This window comes from Eschscholzia californica, unplaced genomic scaffold (assembly GCF_041429995.1).
Source record: "Eschscholzia californica isolate CP2 unplaced genomic scaffold, dmEscCali1.0.p SCAF_3, whole genome shotgun sequence".
In the NCBI taxonomy this organism is placed as follows: domain Eukaryota; kingdom Viridiplantae; phylum Streptophyta; class Magnoliopsida; order Ranunculales; family Papaveraceae; genus Eschscholzia; species Eschscholzia californica.
In genome coordinates, this window is record NW_028238420.1 from 4,215,816 (window position 1) to 4,228,476 (window position 12,661).

A 12,661-nucleotide genomic window follows, 5' to 3' on the forward strand; every position below is an offset into this window, starting at 1 on the left:
CTGGTTATCTTCTTCAATGATGATGTTGTCTAGATCCAACGGTCATGCCCACTTCATAGCTTCTACAATGGATTTTGCTTCTCCTTCTTCACTGTTTCGTGCTCGAGATCTTTTGAAACGAGTATTTAGAGTACGAGAATTGTGATCCCATATCACCATACCTATAGGTTTGGTATAAGTTTGAAATGAGACATCGACATTGATTTTGTAATGATCATGAGGAAGTGGTTGCCATTGATCTAATGATTTATGAACCTGTTGTGTTGCATCATGATTCTTCATAAGGCGAAATTTTGGATAATTTTGAATTGCATCAATTTTATTCTGAATTACTATGTTAGTATTTTGAAATTGAGCCTTACATCTAGCTTTCCAGATATTCCAAAGAATAATTAGACACAATTGCGTATGAATAATGTTGTTGTTTTTCAATGTTGGTTTCCAAATAGTGATCCATTCTGAGATGGATATAATGTTTTCCGATTGAATGTTAAAGAAAAACCATACCCGCCGAGCATGTTCACAATGTAATAATGCATGTTCTATAGTTTCAAAGTGTGTCTCACAAATTTGACATATATTGGATTAAATACTCCGAATTCTAATGGGAGGCTGAAAATTAAACTATGATTGAGCTAGTTCATTGACTGTATACATTATATTCGAACTATATATTCTCAAACAATTTAAGTTCATAATGACCATTTTAAATTAATATATGCTTTCCGTTTCTTTGTCCCAGCCAGCCGATTGATGATGACAACTCTAAAACAAAATATCATATTAGTGTCCAATTTCAATAAAGTATAGTATAGTTTTGCTTTCCCCACTTCTTGAATTTAACTGGTGTTGTTACGATTTTTTTTTTTTTGTTGACGATGAGAAGCCAAATGGGGAAAAAAACAATACACCACCTGTAAGGCTGTAAGAGCATCCCTAATGGTTAGTACCAAATTAGTCACCAAAAAGGAATCTTTACCAAATCATTTGGTGTTTTCAAATTCTTGAACCGAAAGGCAAACACCAAAACTCCCACCAAATCACTATTCATCAGACTAGATTTCATTTTTATCATTTTTAATACTCATTTTTTTTAGTAAAATAAGATGACAAATAATTTATTAAAATAGTAATTAGAATTATAAGATTTAAAATACAAATTAAGATCATTACGACATTTTATTATTTTATGGGGACCAAACAGAAATATTTTATGGGACCAAATACAAACACTAAAATAAATAAAGGAACTAAATGGGAAAGAATAATTCAAAAGAGGATGAATTATATATTAAAAACCATGGAGCCCACCATCTCACCATTTTGGTGAGGGGGAACAGTAGCGGGCCAGATATGGCCGTGTACTGTTCACAGCCCTGGAGATTAATGGTGATCTCCAGGGTTGTTGGGTTCCCCAACCCCACCATAACGCCAGATAATGGCGTTATGGAGGACCGTTGGGGATGCTCTAAGTAATGCATGCATATAAGTCCATCGTATTTCTTTTTTGACCCAAACAAAGTGATTTTCTCTTTAGATTATAGCTCTTGTTTTCCTTAGTATCCGAAATATACATATATATATATATATATATGTACACATAGATGTATATATTGTAACTTGTTCGCACAAGGCTCCCAAATTTAAGGGCCCCTAATTTATAAAATATTATATATATTGATGGTATCGTTATATGTATTATTTTATGCACTTATATATCAAATTTGTTTGGGTAGTAGAGGTGGTAGAATAGTTGATCCGTGAACTTAAGGTCAAGTGTTTGACTCCTACAACTTACATTATTTTTTAAATAATCTTTTCCTTTAGAAATAGGCACTAAAAGTAAAAATGTATATACCAAATAACAAAGCTTACTCAAATCTACTGGAAGCCTAAAAGACACATTAAATCTTCAATTAAATACATAATTTTATAATTTAGTTTTTTCTCTAATTTCTCTTCAATTTTTAATCTGACATTTCTATTTCATTCTTTAGAATCTCTACAAGGATTTATCACACATTTACACTTGAAAAGTTATTTCGAGTCAACTACTTTTTGCATGTTGTTGATCAAGCTATCACTACAAAATTTCGGAGTTTATGTAACGATTTATTGTAACGGCTGCCACGGAAGCCGTTACAACAAACCTATTATAACGGCCCCGTTCAGTAAAGTCGTTACAACTAACCCAAAAAAATTAATTGGGGTTTTATAACGGCGTTTGAAAATAAACGTCGTTACAAAAACCGAAATAATGTCGCCACGGTGGCGCTGGTGGCAAAACAATTATAACGGCCTTTATCCCGTTACAAAAGGTGCTTATTATAACGACCCTCCTCAGTAGGGTTGTGATAAATGTGAAAGACCTAAATTAGTACTAACTATTTCGTTTTCTCTCTCTCGTCTTCTCTTTCTGACCGTGAAACCATCATCCGATCGCACAAGAAATCTCGGTCTCCCTCTCTCGCAGTTAGGGTTCTATCCTGGTAAGATTTTTTTTTTCTCTCTCTCATCTTCTCTATCTGACCCTGATTTTTCTGAAATCATGATTTTCTAAAATTCTCGGTCTCCCTCTCTAACAGTTAGGGTTCTTACAGTTGTGAATTTTTTTTACAGGGAAAAGGGGGAAAGCAAACAAAGATAAGGAAAAAAAGAAACCCGTCTCTCGTTCTTTTCGAGCTGGTCTCCAGGTTCTTTTCTTCTCTCACGGATCTCTTTCCAGTTTAACTTGATTTTGATTTCATCTATTAAAATTAGGTTTGAACAGTTTCAAGTATATGCAAACATTTTTTGGTTTTTATTTAATTTAAAGAAGTTGGACAATGATAGTTTAAAGGTCTGTTGCACCAATTTAGAAAGCTCTCATAAGGATGAACAACACGCCGACATTGATGGAGGTGATTTGTATTCTGAACAGAAAGTTTTAAAGGGGGTTTTGCCAGACAATGTTAAAAGACCAATTGAAGTGTTAGAGTATTTGAAATTGACGGAAGGGTGTCTGAATGTGTGAATCGATTATAGAATTCCTTTGACCATTTCGGTTACTTTGGTTTCTGCTGAGAGAAGTTTTTCAAATTTGAAGTTAATCAAGTCTTACTTGCGATCTACCATGTCTCGAGAAATAGTAAATGGATTAGCTTTGTTATCTATTGAACATGAATTAGCTGAGAATATTGACTACACAAATCCGATTAGTGATTTTGCATCGAAAAATGCAAGAAGATCGGCGTTTAAGTAATATTTGTGTTCATGTATAAATTTAATAACTATAAATGTTATAAAAAAAAATGTCAAATTGTATATTTTTTCGACTAAAGTGTAGGGTCCCCCGTCGATACGTTCGCCTAAGGCCTCCCAAAAGTCAGGGGCGTGCCTGCTTGTTCGATCTTGATTAAAAATATAATTGCTTCATTTTGTTGTTGAAGCATACAGATTAATTTGTGTTTATCAGAATGTAAACTTGCAAGTAGTAGTTTGGCGACCGACATTACTTGGGTGAAAACAAACAGTAATTTGTTTAATATGTTAAATAAAATTACATTTTTATGTTGAAGCATGTTTATCTTTTTTAACAAAGCAGTAGTTTGTTGTTGAAACATGTTCACAGTGTAAAACAAATGACTGTAACTTACATATGTTTTCACAGTATAAAATAACAATGATTGTGTTTTCAACATTATATAACACATATCTAAAAGGCCGCGGCTCTGGGGAATAAAAAAAATTCTCCGAAGAATAAAGATTTAGTCAATAAATATTAATTCAGAGGCATATTTATTTTTTAGTCCAAAAGTTAACTTCATTAAACATTGCTCCGTAATCTTCGTCTTCTCTCTCTCTACCACCGTCTTCCCTCCCTCACTCACACTCTCTCTCTCTCTCTCTCTCTACCATCCTCTTCCCTCCCTCTCTCTCTCTACCACCGTCTTCCCTCCCTCCCTCCTTTCTCAGTGTTCCACGCGAGGAGAGGAGTTCCTTCGCCGGAACTTCGTTCGACTAAGACAAAGGGGAAACGTTTCAATCGTGTAAGACCCCACAACAAACACTCAAGGAATGTTTCATAGAAAACAATGAGAGAGAGAAAGAGAGATCTTGTGGTGGTTGGAGAGGGCAGGATGAGAAGAAGATCTGAAAAGAAAACATTTAAGGGTCGGTGTAAACGATGAGTTTCTTGAAGATGTATTTCTCATTAACTTCTCAACTCAATATCAATCCAATTACAATGATATCTCACTTATATACTTATCAAAGTTTAGAGAAATCGAAAACAGAAAAGGTAAATCAGTTTAGAGAGAGAAAGTAAAACCTAACAGAACTTAACTAACTAATCTTTGATTTGTTAGACTTAACACTTGTGGTTATTAGCACCCTCTTCTCGTGTGCTTCTTTGTATAGAACTGAGTGCCGCAGATTAAGAGTGAGAGCGCCCATATCGAGAGTTAGTTAAAGTCGTTTACTTCATCTTCCTTCTTCTTCACTGTTCAGCCATATACTCTTGCTTACAGCCCCCCTCAAACGAATGATTCTGTGTGGGAAGAAACATGAGTTTGCTCCTAAAGAAATCAAATGGAGAGGAGAGAATACCCTTTGTAAAGATATCAGCAAGATTAGCTTCGGATGCTACAAATTTGATTTCCAAAGTCGAATTTAGCACAAGATCTCGGATGAAATGATAATCAATCTCTATGTGCTTGGTTCGAGCATGAAATACTGGATTTGAAGCAAGATATTTTGCTCCCATGTTGTCACAGGAGAGAGTAAAAGGTATAGTGACTTTAATCCCAAGTTCTTCAAGTAGATAAGACAACCACAAAAGCTCAGATGTGGCCATAGACAGAGCTCTATATTCAGCTTCAGTAGATGACCTAGAGACAGTAGCTTGCTTCTTAGAGGACCATGACACCAAGGAAGAACCAAGAAAGACACAATATCCACTGGTAGACCTTCTAGTGTCAGGACATCCTCCCCAGTCAGAATCAGAAAAACCTCTTAAACTAGAAACATCTCCTGATTTAATGGTTATACCTGCTCCAATTGTCCCTTTCAAGTATCTCAGGACCTTTTTGAGAAGAACCAAATGTGTTGTTCGTGGCTCATGCATAAATTGGGACAGATAATTAACACTATAAGTCAAATCAGGCCTAGTCAAAGTGACATACTGCAATCCCCCAACCATACTTCTGAAAAATATTGGATTGTCTATTAGTGATCCATCAAGCTCAGACACTCTCTTGCCAACTGAAATGGGAACCAAACTAGGTTTGGAGTCAGAAAGACCTGACTTATCCAAGAGCTCCAGTGAATACTTAGTTTGAGAAAGAAGTAAAGAGGAAGTTGTTCTCTTCACCTCTATGCCCAAAAAATAATGGAGATTTCCAAGCTTTTTCATAGCAAACTCTTTAGCCAAGGCAGAAAGTAACCTATCAAGTAAGGCTAGAGAAGAACCAGTAAGGATGATATCATCCACATAGAGAAGGAGAATCATCATATGACTAGAAGATTGAAAAACAAACATAGAGGTATCAGATGCACTTTTCAGAAATCCCCAATTTTGAAGGTAGGTGGCAATTCTTGTGAACCAAGCTCGAGGAGCTTGTTTGAGCCCATAAAGAGCTTTGTGGAGGTGACACACAAACTCAGGACAGTTGGGATTTGCAAAACCTGGTGGTTGCTTCATATAGACTGTTTCACTTAGATGCCCATGAAGAAAGGCATTTGAAACATCTAGCTGATGAATAGGCCAATTTTTAGAAATAGCCAGGGTAAGAACCACTCTAACAGCTTGAATCTTCACCACTGGGCTAAATGTCTCCATATAGTCAAGTCCCTCTTGCTGATTATAACCTTGAGCCACAAGCCTAGCCTTGTATCTCTGTAAAGTGCCATCTGAATTATATTTTACTTTGAAAACCCATTTACATCCAAGAACATTCATGTCTGGATGTTTGGGTATGAGGGACCATGTCTCATTTTTCAGCAAGGCCTGAAACTCTTCTTCCATTGCCTTCTTCCAGTTTGGATCCTTAATAGCTGTTTTATAATTAGATGGTTCTTCTATAGAAGGTATAATAGGGTTGTGAACAGAAGTAAAAGCATGAGGAGTAGAGAAATGAGCTACATGGTCTGGAATGGTTTTTGGCCTAATAATACCACTTTTTAGTCTTGTTTGCATATGGTGTGAGTTAGGAATAGGTATAGGATCATGTGCAGGAGACTCTTCCTCCTGAGATTGTGTGGTGAGAGATGGATTATGTTCAGGATTAGAAGTTATGATGGGTTCTGTGGTGGAACTACTAGAAGAAGAAGAAGGATAAACCTGATCATCTAATGAATATGTCGAGTGATAAGAGGGAACAGACATATCCACATTAGCTGGAAGAGAGGGTAATTGAAAAGTTTGATAGGGCAGAGAAATGTCCCTCTCTGAACTTGAAGGAGAAGAAGGTTTTTCAGTGGCATATGGAAAGGTAAATTCATCAAATATGACATGTCTTGAGACATACTCCTTTCTAGTCTCAATATCTAGACACTTATATCCTTTGTGAGTAGGACTATAGCCAATGAATATGCACTTTGATGATTTTGGACTGAGTTTATCATTCTTAGTATTTCCTAAATAGGGATAGCAAAGTGACCCAAACACTCTAATCATAGTATAGTCAGGAGGCTTACCAAAAAGTAATTCATATGGTGTTTTGTAAGAGAGAAGCTTACTTGGAGTTCTGTTAATGATGTAAGTTGCAGTAGCATAAGCATGAAACCAAAACTCCTTAGGCATAGAAGCTTGAAACAATAGAGTATTACCCACAGATGTAATTTGCCTATTCTTCCTCTCTGCTCTACCATTTTGCTCAGGTGTGTATGGGCATGAGCTTCTAAAGATAATTCCACATCTTGTGAGATGAGAGTGAAACTCCCCTTTGCTAAGTTCAGGTGCACCATCACTCTGAAATTGCTTGATGGGCAAAGAGAATAGCTTTTCATTTTGTGTTTGAAAATGTTGAAAGCATTTCAAGCTTTCTGATCTAAGCTTCATGGGATAAACCCAAAAGAACCTGCTATAATCATCAAGGAACAGGATGTAATATCTAATACCTGTCTTTGTTTGTACAGGTGCTGGACCCCAGATATCACAGTGCACCAACTGAAGAGGAGCATTGGTAGAGCTTTCTGATGTGGGAAAAGGAAGTCTGTGACTTTTTCCCAATTGACAGGAGGAGCAGACAGCTTTAAAGTTTTTAGATGTAATCTTGATTCTCTTCTCTCTATCTAATAGTAAAATGACCTCTTGGGATGCATGTCCCAACCTATTGTGCCATGTTTCAGCAGTCCCTCTTGCTAAACAAGCCATTTCCACATCTTCTTTGGGTATAACATAGGGATCCATTTCAAAATTTATGCTATACAAATTATGTACCATTGGACCTTCTCCTAGGACATTTTTGGACCATAGATCTCTGATTAGAAAGCCCCATGGAAGAAATTCTACACTACAAAAGTTATCTTTTGTGAATTTCGAAATGGACAGTAGGTTCTTTTGAATAGTTGGGACATGAAGAACCTTTTTTAGATGAAAGGTATTTGAACCAGTGACCAAATTTGCTGGACCTGTGCTAACAATGTTTAGACATTTACCATCTCCAATCATAACTCCATTTGTACCTTGATAAGGAGTGACATGATCTAAATTCTCTTGAGTATGGGTCATGTGGCTTGTTGCTCCTGTGTCAGCTATCCAACTCTTATCCTTAATTTTCAAAGATAGATGAGCTTTCTCATTAGTTTGTGTGTGCTCTTCTATCTCAGCCCCATAATGAGCTTGTTCTTCTTCTATTTCTTGAGAATCCAATTCTTCTTCCTCTTCTTCTTCATCTTCAATTTCTTGAAGGTGAAGATTAGCAAAGTTCCTGTTGGCTGACTTTGAAGCTTCTGAGGAGAAGTCTTTGAATCTCAATCTACACTGTCTAGCTGTATGGCCCCACTTATAGCATATCCCACAAGGTACTGTTGTGAAATCATAGAAAGCATTTCTTGTCTGAGGAGAAGACCTCACATTGGGTCTGAAAGATGATTTACCATATTCAACATTTTGACTTTGATTAGAGAATCTCATGGGTGATGATCTTGTAATGTTCTTGTTTAATTTCTTCACAAAGTATGATTCACTTGGATCATCATTTGATTCTTGCTCTTTCAACCATTGTTCATGGTGAGTTAGTCTGCTTCTTAACTCTCCAAAGGTTAGAGCCCCATCTCTATTTTGTATAGTGATTACAAATTGAGAGTATTCTTTACCTAATCCTTGAAGAACTATTCTTGTTAATTCAGATTCACTCACTTTATCATTCACAGCTACAAGTGAATCAGCAAGATTTTTAATTTTACTCAAGTACTCAGATATAGAAGATGACCCCTTTTTGAAGTTTTGAAGCTTATTTCTTAGTGATGACTTTTGTGCCTCAAATTCTTGAAGAAACACCATTTCTAAATAACACCATATATCTCTAGAAGTCTTTAACCCTAGAATATCAGAAGCAATTGAATGCGTAATTGTTGCTTTTATGCAAGATTTCACAAAACTATCAGTTTTCCGCCATTGGAGATAAGCTGGGTTAGCTATATCTCTTCCATCCACCACAATTAACTGAGGGGGTTCACTATAGGTGCCATCAATGTAGCACACTAGGTCGTTTCCAATCAGGGCATTTTCTACCTGATCTTTCCAAACCAGAAAGTTCGAACCATCTAGTCTAGCAGAAATCAAATTTGTAAGATTTGGATTATAAGCTACCTGATTTTGATTCGAATTCATCTTTCAATGGTTGAAGTTGTTTTGTTGATGATGATGATGAAGACTATATCTCTGATTCTTTGATTTACAGAAGATCAGCTCCCTTCGTTGTTCTTGATTTCAATTTGATATTGAAAATCGATTTTAGGGTTTTGGCTCTGATACCATGTAAACGATGAGTTTCTTGAAGATGTATTTCTCATTAACTTCTCAACTCAATATCAATCCAATTACAATGATATCTCACTTATATACTTATCAAAGTTTAGAGAAATTGAAAACAGAAAAGGTAAATCAGTTTAGAGAGAGAAAGTAAAACCTAACAGAACTTAACTAACTAATCTTTGATTTGTTAGACTTAACACTTGTGGTTATTAGCACCCTCTTCTCGTGTGCTTCTTTGTATAGAACTGAGTGCCGCAGATTAAGAGTGAGAGCGCCCATATCGAGAGTTAGTTAAAGTCGTTTACTTCATCTTCCTTCTTCTTCACTGTTTAGCCATATACTCTTGCTTACAGTCGGTGACCATTGCCTTCACGAAAAAAGAGGTGGTGAAGAAGTCCTGCCAAAAACTTTTCCACCAAAAGTTTTGGATGCCACTGGCATTGTGGAGGATGCCCCAAAGCCTAGGTAATAGAGATGATAGAGATGATAGAGAGAGACGATGTAATGAGAGTGTAACAATAAGGGAGTGTAACTCGGCTTAAGTAGGTAGTGCCCATAACGAGGGATATTTTTGTCTTTTAAGCTGAAGAGAAAGTTTGTTATAACAAACTTTCCCTCCAACTATTTCTCTCTCTACTCAAGCTATATAAACTCAGTTGTAATGATATTTGATCATAATAATAAACACATCTTCTCAAACTCAATCTCTCTTCTCTCTCTAAACCTCTCTAAATCTCACATGGTATCAGAGCTCTAGGGTTTCTTCGAACCTAACAATGGAGGAAACAAGCTCACACTCAAATCCTTCTTCATCTTCTAATTCAAATCATCTTCCATCCTTTAATGTTACAAATTTCATAGCAGAAAAGCTTGATGAAACAAATTTTTTGCTTTGGAGAGATCAATTCGAAACCATCTTGATCAGTAATGATCTAATTGGCTATGTCGATGGATCTATAACTGAACCAGAAGCTTCGATCTATGAAAATGATAGAGAAATTCTAAATCCAGCTTATCAGATCTGGAGAAAGCAAGATAACTTTGTTAAATCTTGTCTAAAAGCTACTTTTTCTAGATCTATTTCTTTAGATGTGCTTGGATTGAAGACTTCTCAACAAATTTGGGAGTATTTGAATACTGTTTATGCAGAAGAATTCGAAGCTAAGCAAGATCTTCTTCGAAGAGAGATTCAAAATACAAGGAAAGGATCAGCTACAATTAGTGAGTATTTACGAAAAATCAAATCTTTATCTGATTCCTTAATTGCTGTTAATGATAAGATTTCTGAAAAGGAGATAATTAGAATCGTTTTAGCTGGATTAGGAAAGGATTATAGTCAATTTATTGTTGCTATTGATAATATAACAACTAGAATAAACTTTCCTGAACTTAGATCTCGTCTTCTTCACCATGAGCAATGGCTATCTGCTCAAGAGAAGTTTGATGAACAATCTGCCTATTATGTGAAGAACTCAGATTATCATAAACCATCCACATATAATCAAAAGAACAATTATAACCAAAACAAGTCAAATTACTCAAAACCAGGCTATACTAGATACAATTCAGATCGAACTCAGACATCAAATCAAGTAAAATCAAGAAACTCTTCTCAAACAAAGCCTCAAACATCTGAAACACAACATCCACTTCATAACCAAAAAGCTGAGAACTTTGATTTCTCTAGCATTCCTTGTGGAATATGTCACGAATGGGGTCATAAGGCTAGCAAATGTAGATTTCGATATGCTCCTCCTTCTAGACCTTCAGATTCACCCTCATTTGCTGGACTTCATATTGGAGAATCATCAAAATCTCCTCAAATTGATGGTGATTCTGATCCATCTCAAGAGGAGTGTCATATTGCTGTAACAGAAGAAGGTCTTACTGCTGGTATACTTTCTTCACCTAACTCAAAGTCCTGGATAGCAGACACAGGAGCATCAAGTCATATGACACATGACTCAAAGGTACTTACACACTCTACTCCTTATCTTGGTAGTGAATCAGTAATGGTTGGTAGTGGTAACACCATTAGTATTGCTAGTACTGGTAGCTCCAAAATGATGTCTGCCTCACAAGAGTTTGATCTTCATGACATTTTACTTGTACCAAGTATTAGGAAGAACCTACTGTCCATTTCAAAATTCACTAAAGACAATGATTGCTCAGTAGAATTCTTTCCTTGGGGTTATAATATTAAGGACTTAGCTTCTCAATCTACTTTGCTAGAAGGACCAATGGTTAACAATCTTTATCCTATTGAATTTACACCATGGTCCATTAACCAAATTGAGGCTTTATCAGCTAATTTAGTAGCTTCTCCATCTTTGTGGCATCAAAGATTGGGACACACTGCTCATGGTGTTCTTGAAACCTTACATAAGTCGAATCTAATTCAGCTTACATCTGAAGATCCATCTAAGCTGTGTGATTCATGTCTTTTGGGCAAAAGTAAATGTCTGCCATTTGAGTCATCTTCTAGTGTGACTTCAGCTCCTCTTCATTTAGTCCATTGTGACATATGGGGACCTGCTCCTATATCATCAGCCACTGGATTTCGATACTATATTCTATTCTTGGATGACTATAGCAGATTTTTGTGGATTTATCCATTAAAATACAAAAGTGACAGCTTAGCTTGCTTCAAGAAATTCAAACTTACCACTGAAAACTTGTTATCTACAAAGATTAAGCTTTTTCAGACTGATGGTGCTCCAGAACTTACAAAAGGAGAGTTCAAGAAGTTTCTTGATGAATCAGGCATTACATTAAGAATTTCTTGTCCATATACTCCTCAGCAAAATGGGAAAGCTGAGAGAAGAAATAGACAAATAACAGAGATAGGAAATACTTTGTGTTTTCAAGCTTCCATTCCTAAAGAATATTGGTTTGATGCTTTTGAGTATGCTTCTTATATCATCAACAGATTACCTACTAAGATTTTAGATGGAAAATCACCTTTTGAGGTTCTATTTGACAAAGCACCTGATTATTCTGCTATTAAAGTATTTGGCTCAGCTTGTTATCCTCATTTGGGAGCAATAAGAAAGGACAAGCTCAGTCCTAAATCTGTGAGGTGTGCTTTCCTTGGATTCAGTCCTCTTTACAAAGGATATAGGTGTCTTGATGTTCATTCTGGAAAATTCTATGTCTCTATACATGTTGTGTTTGATGAAGGTTCTTTCCCTTTTGAGGATTTTAGCCTCCTTTCTTCAAGTACTCTTCCATCTGCACCTTCTACTCAGGTTGTACTTCCTATCCCTTCTTTAAACACTTCTACATTACCACAGATATCTTCTATTCCTACCAATGCTGTTACTTTTGACAATTCTGTACATACAAGTGGAGAAATCTAGTTCATCTTCTTCACTTCCTATCTCTGTACCTCTTGCTCCTGCACCAATTCATCATATGACCACAAGAGCAAGAGCTGGTATTCATAGACCCAAACTTCTTCCTGAATTTGTATCACATCACACAGTATGTCATCCACTTCCACAAGCTTTTGTTACTCTTTTACATCAATCCATTGATCCCACCTCTTATACTCAGGCTTCTAAGTCTCCTGAGTGGTGTCAAGCAATGAATGAGGAATTAGAGGCTTTACATAAAAATAACACTTGGTCCCTTGTTCCTGTTCTTCCTTCTATAAATGTGTTGGGATGTAAGTGGGTCTTTAAGACTAAATTGAAGGCTGAT

At 36.2% G+C, this 12,661-nt stretch overlaps 1 protein-coding gene across 1 annotated transcript in view; it reads left to right on the plus strand.

The window, feature by feature from the left end:
• LOC147547809 (uncharacterized) overlaps positions 1–12,661 on the plus strand; it is a 97,046-nt gene that overhangs the window by 62,158 nt on the left and 22,227 nt on the right. The window lies entirely within an intron of this gene.